Source organism: Canis lupus, chromosome 11, assembly GCF_048164855.1.
Source record: "Canis lupus baileyi chromosome 11, mCanLup2.hap1, whole genome shotgun sequence".
Classification (NCBI taxonomy): domain Eukaryota; kingdom Metazoa; phylum Chordata; class Mammalia; order Carnivora; family Canidae; genus Canis; species Canis lupus.
In genome coordinates, this window is record NC_132848.1 from 20,250,868 (window position 1) to 20,266,855 (window position 15,988).

General features: G+C 55.3%; 2 long non-coding RNA genes across 2 annotated transcripts; one reads left to right on the top strand and one right to left on the bottom strand.

Annotated features, from left to right (window-relative positions):
• Positions 1 to 845: 845 nt before the first annotated feature.
• LOC140642633 (uncharacterized) lies at positions 846 to 4,052 on the top strand. The gene is made up of 3 exons (XR_012039052.1): positions 846 to 1,210; positions 3,015 to 3,279; positions 3,855 to 4,052. It is a non-coding gene; the product is annotated as an uncharacterized lncRNA (long non-coding RNA).
• A 2,396-nt stretch (positions 4,053 to 6,448) lies between these two features.
• On the bottom strand, positions 6,449 to 8,352 carry LOC140642175 (uncharacterized). The gene is made up of 3 exons (XR_012038705.1): positions 7,620 to 8,352; positions 7,369 to 7,510; positions 6,449 to 7,274 (listed from the first exon to the last, which is right to left on the bottom strand). It is a non-coding gene; the product is annotated as an uncharacterized lncRNA (long non-coding RNA).
• Between the last annotated feature and the right edge of the window lie 7,636 nt (positions 8,353 to 15,988).

Sequence of the window (15,988 nt, forward strand, 5' to 3'; positions counted from 1 at the left end):
TTCCAGGTAGCACCTTCCAGGTGGCATCATCCAGGTGGCACTTTTCAGGTGGCATCATCCAGGTGGCACCTTCCAGGTGGCATCATCCAGGTGGCATCATCCAGGTGGCACCTTCCAGATGACATCATCCAGGCGGCACCTTCCAGGTAGCACCTTCCAGGTGGCATCATCCAGGTGGCACTTTTCAGGTGGCATCATCCAGGTGGCACCTTCCAGGTAGCACCTTCCAGGTGGCATCATCCAGGTGGCACTTTTCAGGTGGCAACTTCCAGGTAGCACCTTCCAGGTGGCATCATCCAGGTGGCATCATCCAGGTGGCACCTTCCAGGTGGCACCTTCCAGGTAACACCATGCATACTACCGTGACTTGACTGTTTCCTCTGAAGATCAGGAACGCGGTCAGAACCTGCCCCCCCTGCATGGAGCAGCGCACTGACTGCGGGACAGCAAGGCCCTGAGACAAGGGCCACGAGTGCACTATATTCACACAGAAAGGACACAATTTTCTTCGTTTTTATTTTTATTTTTATTTATTTATTTATTTATTTATTTATTTATTTATTTATTTATTTTTCCTTTGTTTTTAGATCGCAGGATTGTCTATGTGGAAAATCCTGAGGTGTCTATGGGAGAACTATTAGCATGGTAACCGGGTCAACAGTAAAACCGTTGTGTTAGTGGAACCAGCAATAAATGGGTGGAAAGTGAGTTAAGGAACCCCATTTCGGGCCGCAGTGCGGCGTGTCAGGAGCGCGTCCCCGCAGGCTGCGTGGGGTCAGCGCGGGAGCTGCAGAGCTCTGCTGAGCGCAGTCAGCTCCGTGGCCAGAAAGCTCGGGAGCCGCCTCTGTGGGCTGGAGACACAGTGTTCGTGAGCTGACTGTTCTCTCCAGATTAATTTATCCCAACAGCCCGCGTATAAAACATGGAAATTGGCAAGCTGGTTCTAAAAAACATATTGTCCTGCCAAGGACCTGGAATACAACCAAACACTTTTCAAAAAGAAAAACTTTCTCACATCCGGTTCATGTGGATGTCTAACCATGTTTTGTGCTGGAAATTCTAAAGTTTCGTCTACTTCATCCCAGGTTGCGACATGCCTGTGTGAGGCCGGGACAAGCCACGGGGCCACCTGCCCGCCCTGCACTGCGCTCCGGGGCTGGTGGCTCCGGCCGGGATTCGGGATGACCCCTCCTGCCAATCCGCTGCTGAGGTGAGTGGCTCCGGAAGTCGCCGCAGAAGGAGACGTGAGGCCCGGGGTATCCTGAGTGTTGTCGGGCTCGGAGTGGGTGGCATGTGGCCTCATGCACTCATGTGCTCCAGCCGCCAGAGCTCGGCGGCCCGGCCCTACCTAAGGGCTGTGGGGAGCAACACACGTGGCCCACGCGTCCCAGTAGGTGGAGACAGGGCCCTCCCCTCCTCAGGCTCCAGGTGGTGCTCCTGGGTCTGCTGGTGTTTCAGAGGGTCACTTGTCTGGCCCGAGGGGGCACGGGCTGCTGCTGCTAGTACGCGGCTCTGTTTCCGAGCTTCCTGCTCGATCCCTTTGTCGCCAACATCCCATCACGATGCCTTGATGCCTACGTGGTATGCTGTCCTGCTACCCACGGGTGTTAAGAATTTTGACCAGGGATGATTCTGAACGCTGTAGGGACGTTCCCTGGTTTTCAGGAAAAGGCTCAGATTCTTCCTCACTGGCATCTCTAAGCATTTAACCCTGGGTTGTATGTGGGCTGTTGAGAGTTGGGCTCACAGTCAGTGGCCAAGGCTTGCAGGCTGCCCCTAGGGTGCCCCTCCCCTCATGGGATCCTGGAGGAGGGTCCTGGAGGAGGGAGCTGGAGGAGGGAGCTGCAGGAGGGTCCTGGAGGAGGGTCCTGGAGGAGGGAGCTGGAGGAAGGAGCTGGAGGAGGGTCCTCGAGGAGGGAGCTACAGGAGGGACCTGGAGGCGCTGCTAGGCCTGGCTGGAGGCTGGAACTGAGGCCCCTCCTCTCCCTCCTGCCTGCCCCTGAGGTCAGCGCAGAAGCAGTGGGTCCCCCACACCCAGGGCCAGGAGGGGTGCAGGTGGGCAGGAGGGGTGGTGGGACGAGGCATCTCTGAAGCTGTGGGGGGCCCGGAGGCCTAAGCGGGGCCGGCTGTGGGGGGACAGAGGGGACTCGCCTCACGCGCTGGGTCGGTTGACTCATCACAAGGGCAGGCCTTGCAGTCGGGGACGCGGCCCCGGAGCTCAGACCCTTGGGTGCCAGTGCGGTCGTGGGGAGCGAGCGTCACAGAGGTGGCCGTGCTGGGTCCTGGGGCGGTGACGATTTTGGGCCAAGGATCCAGCTGTGGATTGGCCGAGCCGAACTCCTTAAGGCTGATGGGATGGACACCCGCAGTCCCACGTGGGGCCTCGGGGAAACTGCGGCAACTGGGCTTCCTGAGTCCGGGTCAGGGCATCGGGACAGGATGTGAGAATCCCCGAAACTATCTTTTTCACTCTCTTTTCACAGAAGAAATTAGTGTAAAAGCTTAGGCTGATTTTATTTTTTTCCAGGAAGAGCAGAGAGCAGGGACCCATCCCGTCTCTGTGGGGAAATTTGTCCTCAGGACAGAGCGACATGGGGCATCTTGGGGTTTTTCATGAGCTGGGAGGCTGGGGAGTCTCACCTGCGGGGCCCCCATGGACTCTTCCAGCGTTACAGCCGCGCCGTCGTCTTCTTGCAACCACCAGGAAAACGGTCAAACTGCAAAGCAGCGAACACGAAACGGGAAATAAACATTTCTGATGTATGTTTTATATAATCAAGGTATTCCTTATTAAAAAGCCAAATTCTACATTCTTTTTGCTTATATATTTAAACAAAGATTAAAAAAAATAGTCTGCTAGAGTCAGCAAGTCTGCAGGGAGAAGATATTTTTATAACAATGGAAGGAATGTCAACTGGAACATCATTTTAAAGACTCATTTAACAAAATGAATCAAAATCTAAAAATAATAGTCTTCAATAATGTGCCTGTGGACTGTGGTTCTTTCATTGCAGTGGGTCTGGACCCTTATCCGCAAGGACTCGGGTCTTTAATATCGCAGAGGCCAGGTGCGCGTGGGTGACCTGCCCCGTGGTGACCAGGGGAGGTGACGGGCGTAGAGGGGACAGGGAGACCGCCCATCAGGTTGGAGGCTCTGCCCCTGGATCCGAAGCCTGGCTGCCCTGGGCCCCGCGCTCGGTCGCACTTGAATATTTCCACGTGTAGACACGCAGGACGACCCCGAAATGCGGAGACTCAACTTACCGAGCGAAGTTGCAGGTGCGTTTCCTGTGACGCAGCATCGCATGGGGGTGGAGGGACCCAGGAGGGGGTGCGGGCTGGATGCTTCTGGAAGGTTTGAGAAAAGGCGTGGTGAGAGGAGCCTGTAAAGGCTTTATCATCTCCGCTCCGGGTTTCCACTCTCCTCGGAACCATCTACGGGAGGGAGGCCCCAGAGGCTCCAGCAGGAGGAGCGTTTTCAGAGTTTCCTTCTAGAACCTGGGGTGGTGGGTGGGCCCTTGTCGGACATCACGGGTGCACCCGCGATGACCGTGCGGGGTCGGGCCAGGAGAGGAGCGAGGGTCTGGCCTGTCCTCCCGCAGGCGGATTTGGAGCCCCTCCCCGCTCCCTGTAGACACGCGTTTCCACCTTCCCATCCTCCACCTCATCCCTGCCCTGCCCGATACCTTGGCTGCGTCGGCCCGGAGCCTGGAGCCCACGGGAGAGTTGCCTGGCGGATGCTGAACCTGGGAGGAAAGAATCCGATTCAGGGGGTCTTGCCGAAAATCTGTGTTTACTTTAAAAACAACATTGATCTGGCTTTTCCTGATACTGTTTGCATTTTCTCTTTTTAGAAATATTCTGAGGACAGCCCGGGTGGCTCAGTGGTTTAGCGCCGCCTTCAGCCCAGGGCCTGACCCTGGAGACCCTGGATCGAGTCCCATGTGGGGCTCCCTGCATGGGGTCTGCTTCTCCCTCTGCCTGTGTCTCTACCTCTCTCTCTCTCTCTCTCTGTCTCTCATGAATAAATAAATATTAAAAAAAAAGAAATATTCTGATGACGTGTGGTCCCTGTGCTGTCAACCCAGCTCGCTGCCCCCGCTGTTTCCAGGACGTGGTCAGCAGGGTCAGGGAGGGCGCGCAGGGGTGTGGGTGCGTGGGGCACGGACGGTGCTCCTCGGTGCCTTCGCCGTCCACACACGATTCGCCCCAAGTGCCGGGCTTCCTGTGCTCCGGGCTCCTCCTTGTTGCACAGCCCGTAGACTCCGCGAGGTGAGAGGTTTTAAAACACTCAGAACTTAACAGAGCAGAACTCCGGGTGGTCTACATCGCAGGCCTCTCTGAGCGCAGATGGGTCTTGCCCGCTGCCAACCAGCAGCCGGCGCTGGGGACCGATGGCTGTGAAGACGGGTCGTGGCCTCAGGGCTCCATGGCCAGCTTGCCCCCCTCCCTGTCCCTGCTGCAGCTCCGGGGGAGGGTCTACACTGGGTCTACACTGGCGTGAGCCCCAGCCAGTGACGGCGACGGCCGTGCAGGGGTCCCTGTGAGCGGGACGTGTACGTCTCCATGTGAGAGGCGGCGGGGGGCGGGCGGGCAGGTCAGCGCCCCTCGTGTCTCCGGGGGCGGGCTGTCACCCCGGCCTCTGAGTGGCGCTCTGGTCCCGCCACATGGGCAGAGGCGGCTCTGGAGGTGAGCACACAGGTGGGGGCTGCCTTGCTCACGGGGCCCACGTCCTCAGAGCCCACCACCCATGGTTTCAAAGTCCTCACTCTGGTGGCAGATTGTGTCTCGAGCTTGGCTGTGCTCCCTACGGACCCGTGGTGGGCGCGTTGCTCCTTGAGGCACAGAGGACACTGCACACGGATCAGACACCCGTGCCGGAGACAGTCGAGCGCAGAAGGACTTACAGACACACCTTTACGGCCCGACACCTGCTCGGCTTCTCACTCAGCTTCTCTGCTGACCTGACCCTGACCTCTTGCTGCTCCCAGTTCTCCACTGACCTGACCTTGACCCCCGCCACTCCCTGTTCACTGCTGACCTAACCTTGACCTTCCACCAATCCCAGTTCTCTGCTGACCTGACCTAGACCTCTCGCTGCACCTGGTTCTCCTCTGACCTGACCTTGACCTCCCGTTAATCCCGTTCGCTGCTGACCTGACCCTGACCTCCTGCTGCTCCCAGTTCTCCGCTGACCTTGACCTCCCATTAATCCCTGTTCTCTGCTGACCTGACCTTGACCTCTCACTGCACCTGATTCTCTGCTGACCTAATCTTGACCTTCCACTCCTCCTGGTTCCCTGTTGACCTGACCCTGACCTCTGGCTGCTCCCAGTCAGTCAGGTCCCCCTCCTCCCTTCAGGCGCCCACCCCCGAGTCCCCGCTGAGCGGTGACCTCCTTCCGCTCTCGGCCAGGGGTGTGTTGGAGGCAAGCATGGCTGCCCCGCGGTGGCGCAGGGGAGATTCCCGCTGCTTCTCCAGGGAAGCAGGAGGTGGATTCATTCCTCTTGCTCGCGGTGAGGGCAGGAGCAAGAAGCTGAGTGCGTGGGGACACCACCCGTGACCAGCAAGGAAGCCACGCCTGGAACAAAGGCCCGCGGGAGGCTCCGTAGAGAAATCCAGAAGAAACGGATATTTGGTGACATCACTGATCCTCTGATGACCTCAGACACCAGGCTCTTGTGAACTCTGGGATTTTAATTCTTGTGAATTAATAAACTTCCTCTACGTTTGATACATGTAAGATAATATATGTGACATAAGTCACAAAACATTGTGTTAAAAAAACTAGCGTCCAGCCTGAGATCGTGGGTATCGTCTGTGTTTGTGTTTCTGTTCAGTTATGTGTCTTTCCCGCTGATGGTTTGGCTCCGTGTCACTAACAACCCTCAATTTGCCGCTTTTTTCAGTTTCTATGGTGTCTTGTGCTGAACAGATGTTCATATTTTAATGTAATTATATTAATAAATGTCTAATTTTATGGTTAGTGTTTTATATTTGTTTATTTGCTTTAAGCAATCGTTCCCAGGCATGAGGAGACCTTCTGTTATCATCTCAAGAACCGCCTTTTGTGGCTGCCCGTCTGCACGGAGTCAGGTCTCCCGTGCGAATTCTGTGTGCTGCATGTTTCTGGTCGGCCGCATTTGTTGGGTTAAGGAAGATTTATTCTTTTTTTTTTTTAAATGATTTTATTTATTTATTCATGAGAGACAGAGAGAGAGAGAGAGAGAGAGAGAGGCAGAGACACAGGCAAAGGGAGACGCAGGCTCCATGCAGAGAGCCTGACGTGGGACTCGATCCCGGAACCCTGGGATCAGGCCCTGAGCCAAAGGCAGACACTCAACTGCTGAGCCACCCAGACATCCCAGGACGATTTATTCTATCACTGTTTTTCTAAGAGCTTTTTTAAAATCGTGATTTTTGAAATCATAAATAAATACTCGGTTTTATAAGATAATCTTTTGCATACACCAGGGTAATCGTAACATCCTCATTCCTTCTTAATAAGTAAATTTGCTGAGTGATAATTATATATTTTTTGCATATAAAGCCACTCTTGTATGTCTTAGATGAATCAAACACATATTTTTATTGATTATGAGATAATTCTACCCCTGTTTTGCTTGGACTTTTAACATCTATACTTTGTTCTGTTACCAGACTTCTGGGAGCCCACTGAAGGATTTAGAGGATATTTATTTCTTTGCAAGTTTTTATTAGCACAGGATGGCCTGTCCCTGGAAGGTGACGTACGTGCTACGTTTATTCACTGTTTGTAGGACTATGAGAATTTCTATTTTTTCTTAAGTAAATTTTGATGCTTTTGAGAATCGTGTATTTTATTCCAGTTTTCAAATGCACAAAGCTGTTGCTCTCTCCACCTTCCCGTGTTCGCTGCAGCGAGCCGGTCTCCCCACCTCCTGATGAACAATGTCTGATCGCCTCTGGTCGCCTCTCCTAGTCTCCGACCTAGCGGGAGACTGTGTATTTGCTGGGTCTCTTCATAGGACACACCAGGTCGTCTGTCCTCCTGGGTGTTCTTCCCCTAAAGCCCCGTTAGGCTCACTTACGTCCCGTTTCTCTCATGGTCTGCACCTTGGTTTCTGTGTCCCAGGGTTACATTCTGTACCTTTCCTCACAGCAGTGTCGCCCAATCTCACGCGAGCTGATTCCTGCTTCATGCACTGTCGCTCGCTGCTCAGTATTGTTTTCTTCCCTCCGCAATGTGCTTTTTGAGCCTTTTGTTGGTTAGGACTGTGTTTATCATCTCAAACCTGTGGTATTTATTTATTTATTTATTTTTATTTTATTTTATTATTTATTTCTTTATTATTATTTTTTTGAAACCTGTGGTTTTAAAAATCATACCTGTTGTGGGTGCCTGGGGGGCTCAGTTGGTGATGCATCTGCCTTCAGCTCAGGTCATGATCTCAGGGTCCCGGGAACGACTTCCGCATCGGGCTCCGAGCTTCTCTCTCTGCTCCTCCTCCTGCTCGTGCTCTCTCTTTCTCTGTCTCAAATAAATAAATAAAACCTTAAAAAAAAAATCGTGCCTGCTGATTACTGACTTCTCACGTAGCCGTCGGTGACGCCCACGCGTGCTCCTGCAGACTCCTCACCCTTGGGCGCGTGGTATGATGGTGCCGACTCTCGTTTATGGAGGTGTTTCCTTGTGTGATGGGGAGTTTCGGATGGGAGCTCGTTTCCTCTGGAAGCCACGAAGGTCATATTGAGAATGACCCTCCGAAGATGACTGTGCTGGTTTTGGTAAACACCGGTGTGACCCCGGGGTCACTTCTGTCCCCCCGTGTAGACACGGCTGTGTCTGGAGGCCTCCGTGTCTGCCTCCCCTCTGTGTCCGGGCCTGAGTCACATCCCTGGTGTCCCTCCTGTGGCCACCTGCCACCCGCTGTTGCTGCCACCTCCCTTCGAGGCCCGCTTTCCGATCCCTCCATTACTCCCTGGGTCCTTAGAAGGAAACATGTGGGATCTTCCTCTGACTCTCCTGTGATGAAAGGGTCTTAGTTGTGTCGATTTTCTTGCAACCAAAGATGCTGGTTGGTCCAGTCCCGCTGACACCTCACGTCCGCCCGGCGGTTGTCGGCAGACCTGAGACCACTCCTGTGGCCAGTCTGCAACCTTGTCAACAGTGCCCCCCCGCAAAGCCTGCACACCCTCGTGGATGGTATGTCAGAGACCCGCTCAGTGGGTGGGTAGGCGGGTGAATGCACCCAGTGCCCTGCGGGGCCTTGTGGCAGGATCTTCAAGGTGACCGCGGGGGACAGTGAGTCATTGTGACCCGCGTTCTGACTCCACATCACAAGTGTGTTTTTGCTGAACTGGATCCGCCACGTGTCAGGTTAGCTGAGTCCTGCGTCAGTAGAATTAAGAGTTCATTTGAATTACAAGTACTTCTGAGGTTATTGATCTTGAGATTAATTCTTGCTGACCATTCTTTTGGCAAAGTTATTATAATGCAGCGATTAGGCTTTATCGTGAAAATAGGGTATGTAACATGTTAATGGGCTTATCCCATCTCATAATTTAATAACACGCATCGATATTACTCCCGGTGGCCTGTCCCATCCTCAGCGTGTGTTCAGTGATGTACGGGCCGAACTGTGTTTTCCAAAAGATACGTTGGCGTCCAGGCCCCAGAAACTCTGAGTGTGACCTTAGTCGGAAATGAGGTCTTTGCAAAAGTGACCCAGTTGGGGTGAGTCCCTGGTGTCGGAGGGACCGCAGTGTAGTGACTGGTGTCCCCCTAGGATGAGTGGGCATGGGGCAGGCAGAGGGATGCACGGGGGCAGAGGTCGGGTGCTGTGTCTGGAGGCCACGGGGCCCCTGGGAAGGTGGGCACCACCACGAGCTGAGACCCAGTGATGGGTGCTCCTGCTGGGCCTTCCAAGGGACACCACGGTGCTGCCCACACCCGGATTTCGGACACCTGGCCCCCGGGAGTTGTGTACGCCACCTCGTGTGTGCCCTGGGGAACCCGTCTGGGTGTGCCCCGTACTGCCCTCCTCCTCTGGCGGCAGGAGGCTCATGGCCCGGCCCGGCCCTGGAAGGTGGATGGGCCAAGTACGATCGCAGCCTTGACCCGGTTGTGCCTCTGTGCACCTGTCTTGTGATCATCACGGTGCAGCCTGCCAAGCGCTTCGGTGGAGTTGGGGTTCCCCCCACAACGCCCCCCTTTGTATGTGTTCCTGTGATTCGTCTTTGGCCAGCCTGTGCACCAGGCGTGGCTGGTGGTTCCCGCTGGAGGCCCGTGGCACGCGCAGGACTCCAGGCCCCACCAGCGAGGTCGGCACATCCACGCCCGACTTTCCTCCCCCTGTGGTCACAAGCGGAGATGTCTGTGTCTTTGGCCTGAACAATGTGGAGAAACCGACAGACGCGCAGCATGGGACCCGTGTGGCCGTGGCTCGCGACTCCCCGCGCCCACCTCTCCACTTCTTTGGTGCAAGATGGAGACAATCTTGTTAAGTCTCCGGCTTGTTTGTGAAGCATTAAGTAAAGTGACATCCACAATGTGAAGCCATCCACAAACGGCAATTTCTTATTGAAGTGTATGATCCCTTGCGAACGCGTTTGGGTGTGTTCTTAACGTCACAAACTCAGTACTGGCACCGAAATCATGGCAATGACAACAGAAAGAGCCCCTTCCTTTGGGGGCACTGATACGAGTGTAGGATTGGAGAGAGAACTTGCCTGAACTGGGATGGGCAGCTGCAGATTTGTGGACTCGGTGCCCTCAGATGCCCGCCCCAGGGGGCGCTGCAGGGCTGCAGGGATGGTCCCGGTGCGGGAGCCCAGGGCCATGAGGGAAGTGGGGGTGGGGCGGGTGGCAGGGTCTTTGGGCAACTCTGTCCTGGGAGAGCCGGGGGTGGGGCTCCTCAGGGGGACGGGGCTCCGAGTGCAGACTTGGCTTGGGTCCCCACTGGCGCCCAGCTGCCCTGGTAAACATCCTAGAAGTGGCTCCAGGGCCAGGTGTGTCAGAGGTCAGGCGGGTGGACTGGAGGAGGGACGTGCGGACACTCCGGGAGTCCCAACAGGGGCCGGTGGCCTCTTGGGGCAGCGGGCTGTGATTCCAGGAACTTCCGAGAGGTGCCCATATCCGTGTGCAGAGGGACGTGACTCCAGCTTCCCCAGCTTCCCCAGCAGCAGCTGAGAGGGGAGCAGGATTAAGTGCGCACCGTTGGGGGGAGCGGGCCGTCCTTCCCCGCTCCTCGGTCCCCTCGCCGCCTCCACGCACGCACTCCGAGCAAGAACCGTGATGACACAGCGGTGGACCCGAGTGCGCCTGGGGGCTGGGCGCAGTGCACACGCAGCCCCGCACATGCCTTCCACGCCCTGTGATGTGTGTTTGCAGAACCCGCGGGGAATGTCGCTGTGGGACAGGCTGCGTGGGCCCCTCACGGCGCCCACGGTATAGTCAGGGCGAAGCTGTGCTGATAGAAAACCTGCGGGTTCCCAGAGGCCCGGGAGGCTGTGCTCGGCTCTCCGAGCACTGGGCGTCTGGGCGCTGGAGCCTCAGCCCTGGGGTTTCCCGACCTCAGGTCCCACAGTAACCAGCTTGCCCTTAGCCTGACGCTGCACCCGCTTGCCCTCAACGCTGCTTGTTCAGAGCTGCAAGGTCCCCCCCCCCCCCACCACGGACCATGCCCGCCTGACATCCCTGTTGCCATCCGTGGGTGCAGGGACGAACGTTCCCCTCCAAACCTGGGCAGCCCGCGAGTGCCCCGAGCTCCGTCCACACCTGGGACACCGCAGAGCCCCTAGCTCCACGTCCGGCTGCCCCGGGGCCACGTGGGGGCTGTGTCCCCAGCAAAGAGACCTCCTCCTTGCAAGAAGAGCTCGCAGAGGCTGTCCGGCAGCGGCGGAAGGGCAGGCGGGCTCTCCCCGAGGGTGGCCCAGCACTAGCGTCCACTCTGGTGAGGACCCGCCTCTGCTGCCCGGCAGCCACGTCCTGCATCGGTGACGCGGTTTAAGGTCCTCTGCTCCTGCTGCCATCGCGGGAAGGCAGGTGAGCAGCGGCGGCCGGCGGCAAGCTCTGTGCACCACCGTTAAGGCCTCAACTGCACTTTTCCGGACCATTAACAATTTGCTAATATTGTTTTAGCTTGCAAATTAGAGCGGCTCCGCGGCACGGGGGGTTCCGTGCCTGTCATCAATCAGATGCAGACTCCTCATGCGTGAGATGAAGAACGATTTCTAGTCTTCGAGGCTCAGGCAGCAATTACCGAAACCAAAAGTTGGGGGGGGAGGGCACGTCCCTCCGAAGCGCTGTTAGCACTGCTGTCAGCTTGATTTCTCGACACAGGACAGCGAAACTACGCGGGCCTCAGGTAGGGGGACCTGCAGGTTTCTGTTAGAAGGAAATGGCAGCTGTGAGAAGCCAGAGACACTGGGCACTGGAGAGGGACCCGGGGTCAGCGGGCACTCAGACCCGCAGCGTCTCTCACACTTGACACCATGAGCCATCTTGGGGGATCCCTGAGGATGTGGACGACTTGGAAACCTCGTAACCCCCCAGCCTCCTGACGATGGGCACCAGCATCTTTTCCTGTTGAAGATTTAGATGTTTCTTATCAGTTTTGTGCCATTTTAGTTAGGAACGTGGTCCAGAGAGGGCGCTGGGACGCCAGAGGTCTGTGTTCAAATGCTGGCTCTGGCGCTCGGAGCTCTCTGCTACTATGGTTTCTTTTCTTTTTAAAAAGGATTTTATTTATTTATTCATGAGAAACACAGAGAAAGGCAGAGACACAGGCAGGGGGAGAAGCAGGCTCCCTGTGGGGAGCCCGATGCCAGACTAGATCCTGGGACCCCGGGGTCACACCCTGAGCCCAAGGTGGATAGTCAATCACTGAGCCACCCAGGTGCCCCTACAATTTTTGTTATTATCGAACTTCCCGCAATGACTATAACACGGTCCCATCAGGATTTGGGGTCTTCAGGATGGCAAGCCAAGGCGTGACTGCTGCCCGTGCTGGACTCAGGGTGTCGGGAGCCTTGGAGTCCTTGATCCAGGTCAGGCGCAGGGTCTTCCTCGGCATTCTGCAGAGATTGTAGATATTCCACCATTCGATGCTCTCACGCACCCTCTGAGGCAGGCCCTGACCCCGCTCCTCCTTCCTAAGGCTGAACTGCGTCCCCCCAAATCCTCGTGTTGAAGCCCTGACTCCCAGGACCTCAGAACATGACTGAATTTGGAGACAGGGTTTTTAAAGAGGTGATTGGGGTAGAAGGAGGCCCTGGGGGGTGGCCCCTAATGCATATGGTCCTTGTCCTTGTAAGAAGAGGAGGCCAGGACACAGACATGCACATGGACAGACACGGGGAGGGACGGTGTCTACACGGCAAACGGGCCTCAGGAGAACCAGCTCCATCTACTCCCGGATCTCAGACCTCTGGCCTCCAGGAACTGGGTGGCAAAAAGAACCCATTGTTTGCGTCCTCGTCTGTGGTATGTGTTGTGGTCGCCCCAAGGGACCCGATGCCGTCCTGTTTTGGAAGCGAGGATGCAGAAACGTGAAGGATGAAGGGCCCCAGGCTTCCATGCTGAGGGCAGAGCCTAGGCTCTAGCTGGGCAGCGAGGGCAGGGTCTGCACAGGGAACAGCTCCAGCCGCTGCCCCGGGGACGGGCTCACCAGGCTTTGGAGATCGGACGTGTGTTCACGGTGGGGTGGCGCCAGGCCTGCATCCCGATGGCCCCTGTGAGGACTTGGGTGCCCAAGCGTCCTCGGGCCTGTGTTCGCCTGTTCTTCCATGGACAGCACTGCCTCCTGCAGGCCGCAGCCCCAGGCGGGCCTGTGTGTCCACCCCACACCTTCCCGGGTCCTCATGTCTGCGCACAGATGCCCGTGTGTGGTGTGTCCGGTTTGCCTGTCCCGCCCACGCCATACATGTTCCTGCTCTTGTTCAGTGGAAGCGAGAAGTCGTCGCTTAGCACGAGGAGGGGTGGAGGGAGCTGTGCTGAAAGCAGGGTCACCCGCGCTCTGCGCTCCTCCCCCACCCTCCGATGCTCTTGACCAACAATTTCCCTTTCACTTTGTCTTTGCTTAATGCTTCCGGGGTTGGATTTCTTTCCCGTTCCTTCACTGCGTCTCCTCCTCCTCCTCATTTCTTTTTCTTCTCTTTCCGCTGGACTTTCTGGCCCACTTGTCTCAGTCTGACTGTTGCTGTTGGCTTTAGAGGATTTCATCTTTCACAGACGTTAGTTCATCAGCTACGATCTCTGCACTTCCTTTCAGCGTGTTCTAACGTCGCCAATATTTCCTGTCCATGGTCTGCTTCAAGTGCTTTTAAAATAAAAGAGGCCCTCCCTGCAAAACGTGTGAAATATATTCTCGATTTTATTTTGCATCTTTTTTATGACCAAGTCGTCAACCTTCTGGAGCGTCACCTGTATTAAGGGGCGCTCCGCCCGCCGAGGGTGAGCCAGCACCACTTGATGAATAACCCAGCTTCGGGCACCGTGACTTAAAATAATGCCCTTTTATTTTTTATTTTTTTAATAATAAATTTATTTTGTATTGGTGTTCAATTTGCCAACATACAGAATAACACCCAGTGCTCATCCCATCAAGTGCCCCCCTCAGTGCCCGTCACCCATTCACCCCCACCCCTCACCCTCCTCCCCTTCCACCACCCCTAGTTCGTTTCCCAGAGTTAGGAGTCTTTATGTTCTGTCTCCCTTTCTGATATTTCCTACGTGTTTCTTCTCCCTTCCCTTATATTCCCTTTCACTAAATAATGCCTTTTTAATTTTGACAAAGTGAGACCTACCAAATTTGGTCATTTATCTCACAGAAATACCCAGATCCCCTCTGGCCAGTCAAGAAGCAGATGCAGCGCGACGGAGGGAGAGCACCCGTGGGGCAGGCCGGGGACACGGGGCACCAGCGTTACATTAAGGTCACCGTACAGACTGCATTAGAAGCGGCCGAGCGCAGGTGCAGCCACTGTGACTGAACCCGAGCAGCAGTGAAGGGTCAGTGGAGGGACGGGCCTGAGAAACGTCGGGTTCTTGTAGCTTAGGGCCTTCAGGTCGGACTCTATTGATACACTTGGCCTCAAAAGCCCCTAGAGGCAGAACCTATAATCAGTACGATTGACGGGGTTGAAAAACCGATTGTATCTTCATTGAAAAATTAAAAATGTACAATGTGTGATCCCAATGAACATATTCCAGTCAAACCGAGATGAAGATGATGTGTTGGGGCAATGTCTTATCTCCCTAAGTCTTGAAATTTGACGGAAGGATTAACCTGGTCCAACAAAGTGAGCTCCCCTCCTGGTCGATTGGAGGCTCAAGAGAACGGCATGATTTCGAGGGAGATACCTGCGTGGAGACACGGAGCCCATGAGGTGCTGAGCCCAGGGCTGCGGCGGGAAGCGCAGGGAGCCTGCGTCTGTGTCGGAGAACAACGGGAGGGTGCTCCCGGGCTCTGGGGGTCTTTCCCAAGGACACATCCGGGACCGCTGAGCATCAAGGTGACTGTGGACACAAGGAGACCCTGAGTGCACAGGGTGGCAGCTGAACTGGTGGGGCCGGGGTGGGGCAGGGGGCTGGCGGGAGGCTCGTTCTGGGGGGTCGAGTGGTGGGGGCTGGGGCAGCAGGGTCCAATGGGAGCTGAATTTAGAGGGGGGGTTTAGACTTTGTATTTTGAAATACTTTCAGACTTTAAAAAATGCAAAAAGTGAAAAATAAATTAAGGAAAATACGGAATCATAAAAAAGGCCTTTAATAAGAAAAAAAGAGAGTAAGGAATTAAATTACACGTAGAAGGCAGATGGTGAAAACATCCCCCCGAAATCCTGTGTTCTAAGTGTCTCCTGTTTGTCAGTGGTGTAAATACAATAATTAAGGGAAAAAAAATCTGGCTGCATGAAAACAACCACTATAGACTACTCACAAGAGACACAGTTTTTAATCAGGACATGGGAAATTTGAGAATGGATACTAAAAGGAAGGAAAAAAATAGGTACCACGGGAGCCCTCGCTAAGGGATGGGGATGGCTCTGCAGACACCAGACAGAGCCGCCTTGGAGGTGAAACCTGTCATTAGAGATAAAAGGAACAGCTCATCAGGACAAAAGGGACAATTCAGCAGGAAGTAAGACAACCGCACGTGCCTGGGGATTTACAAACTTATGCATTTATAAAGAAATAGGAACCAAACCCACCCTCTGGGAGACTGCTGGGAGGAAGAGTTAGAGCGGAGGATCCTCATCACCTGGGGCACTGATAGCGACATTGACATCGCACCTGAGAGCACCTGAGAGCACCTGAGAGCAGCTGAGCATGCCTGAGCACACCTGAGAGCACTTGAGAGCACGTGGGAGCACTTGAGAGCACCTGAGAGCACCTGAGTGCACCTGAGCATAACTGAGTATACCTGAGTGCATCTGAGAGCACCTGAGAGCACTCAAGAGTAACTGAGAGCACCCAAGAGCACTTGAGAGAACCTGAGTGCACCTGAGAGCATCTGAGCCTACCTGAGTATACCTGAGTGCACCTGAGTGTGTACCTGAGCACAACTGAGAGCACCTGAGTGTATCTGAGCATATCTGAGTGTACCTGAGAGCACCTGAGTGTACCTGAGAGCACCTGAGCCCACCTGGGTCATGGGGGAGCCCCTTCTTTCTCCTTCTCCTGTTCTGCTCACCTGCCCATGGAGCAAGTCCCCTCGGAGGCAAAGGACAGAAACCGGAACCACCCTCTGGCCTCTGAGAACTGAATGGGAGTCAGCAGGGGATGAGCTCACTCCTGCACTTGATGATGTGACACAGCCAAGGAGGAAAGAAGTCACAGAGCAAGTGGCGGCAGGTGCTGGGTGTTGGCATGACGGGGAAGCCCAGTGCGACCCTCCCGCTCTGCCCACCGGGCCTTTCCTAGCTTGGGTGGGTTAGGAAGGTTTGCCAGGGGGCATCTGCAGCTCTGTCGCGTGCCCTGGCCATGGGCGCCCCTCTTCCCAGCCCCGGG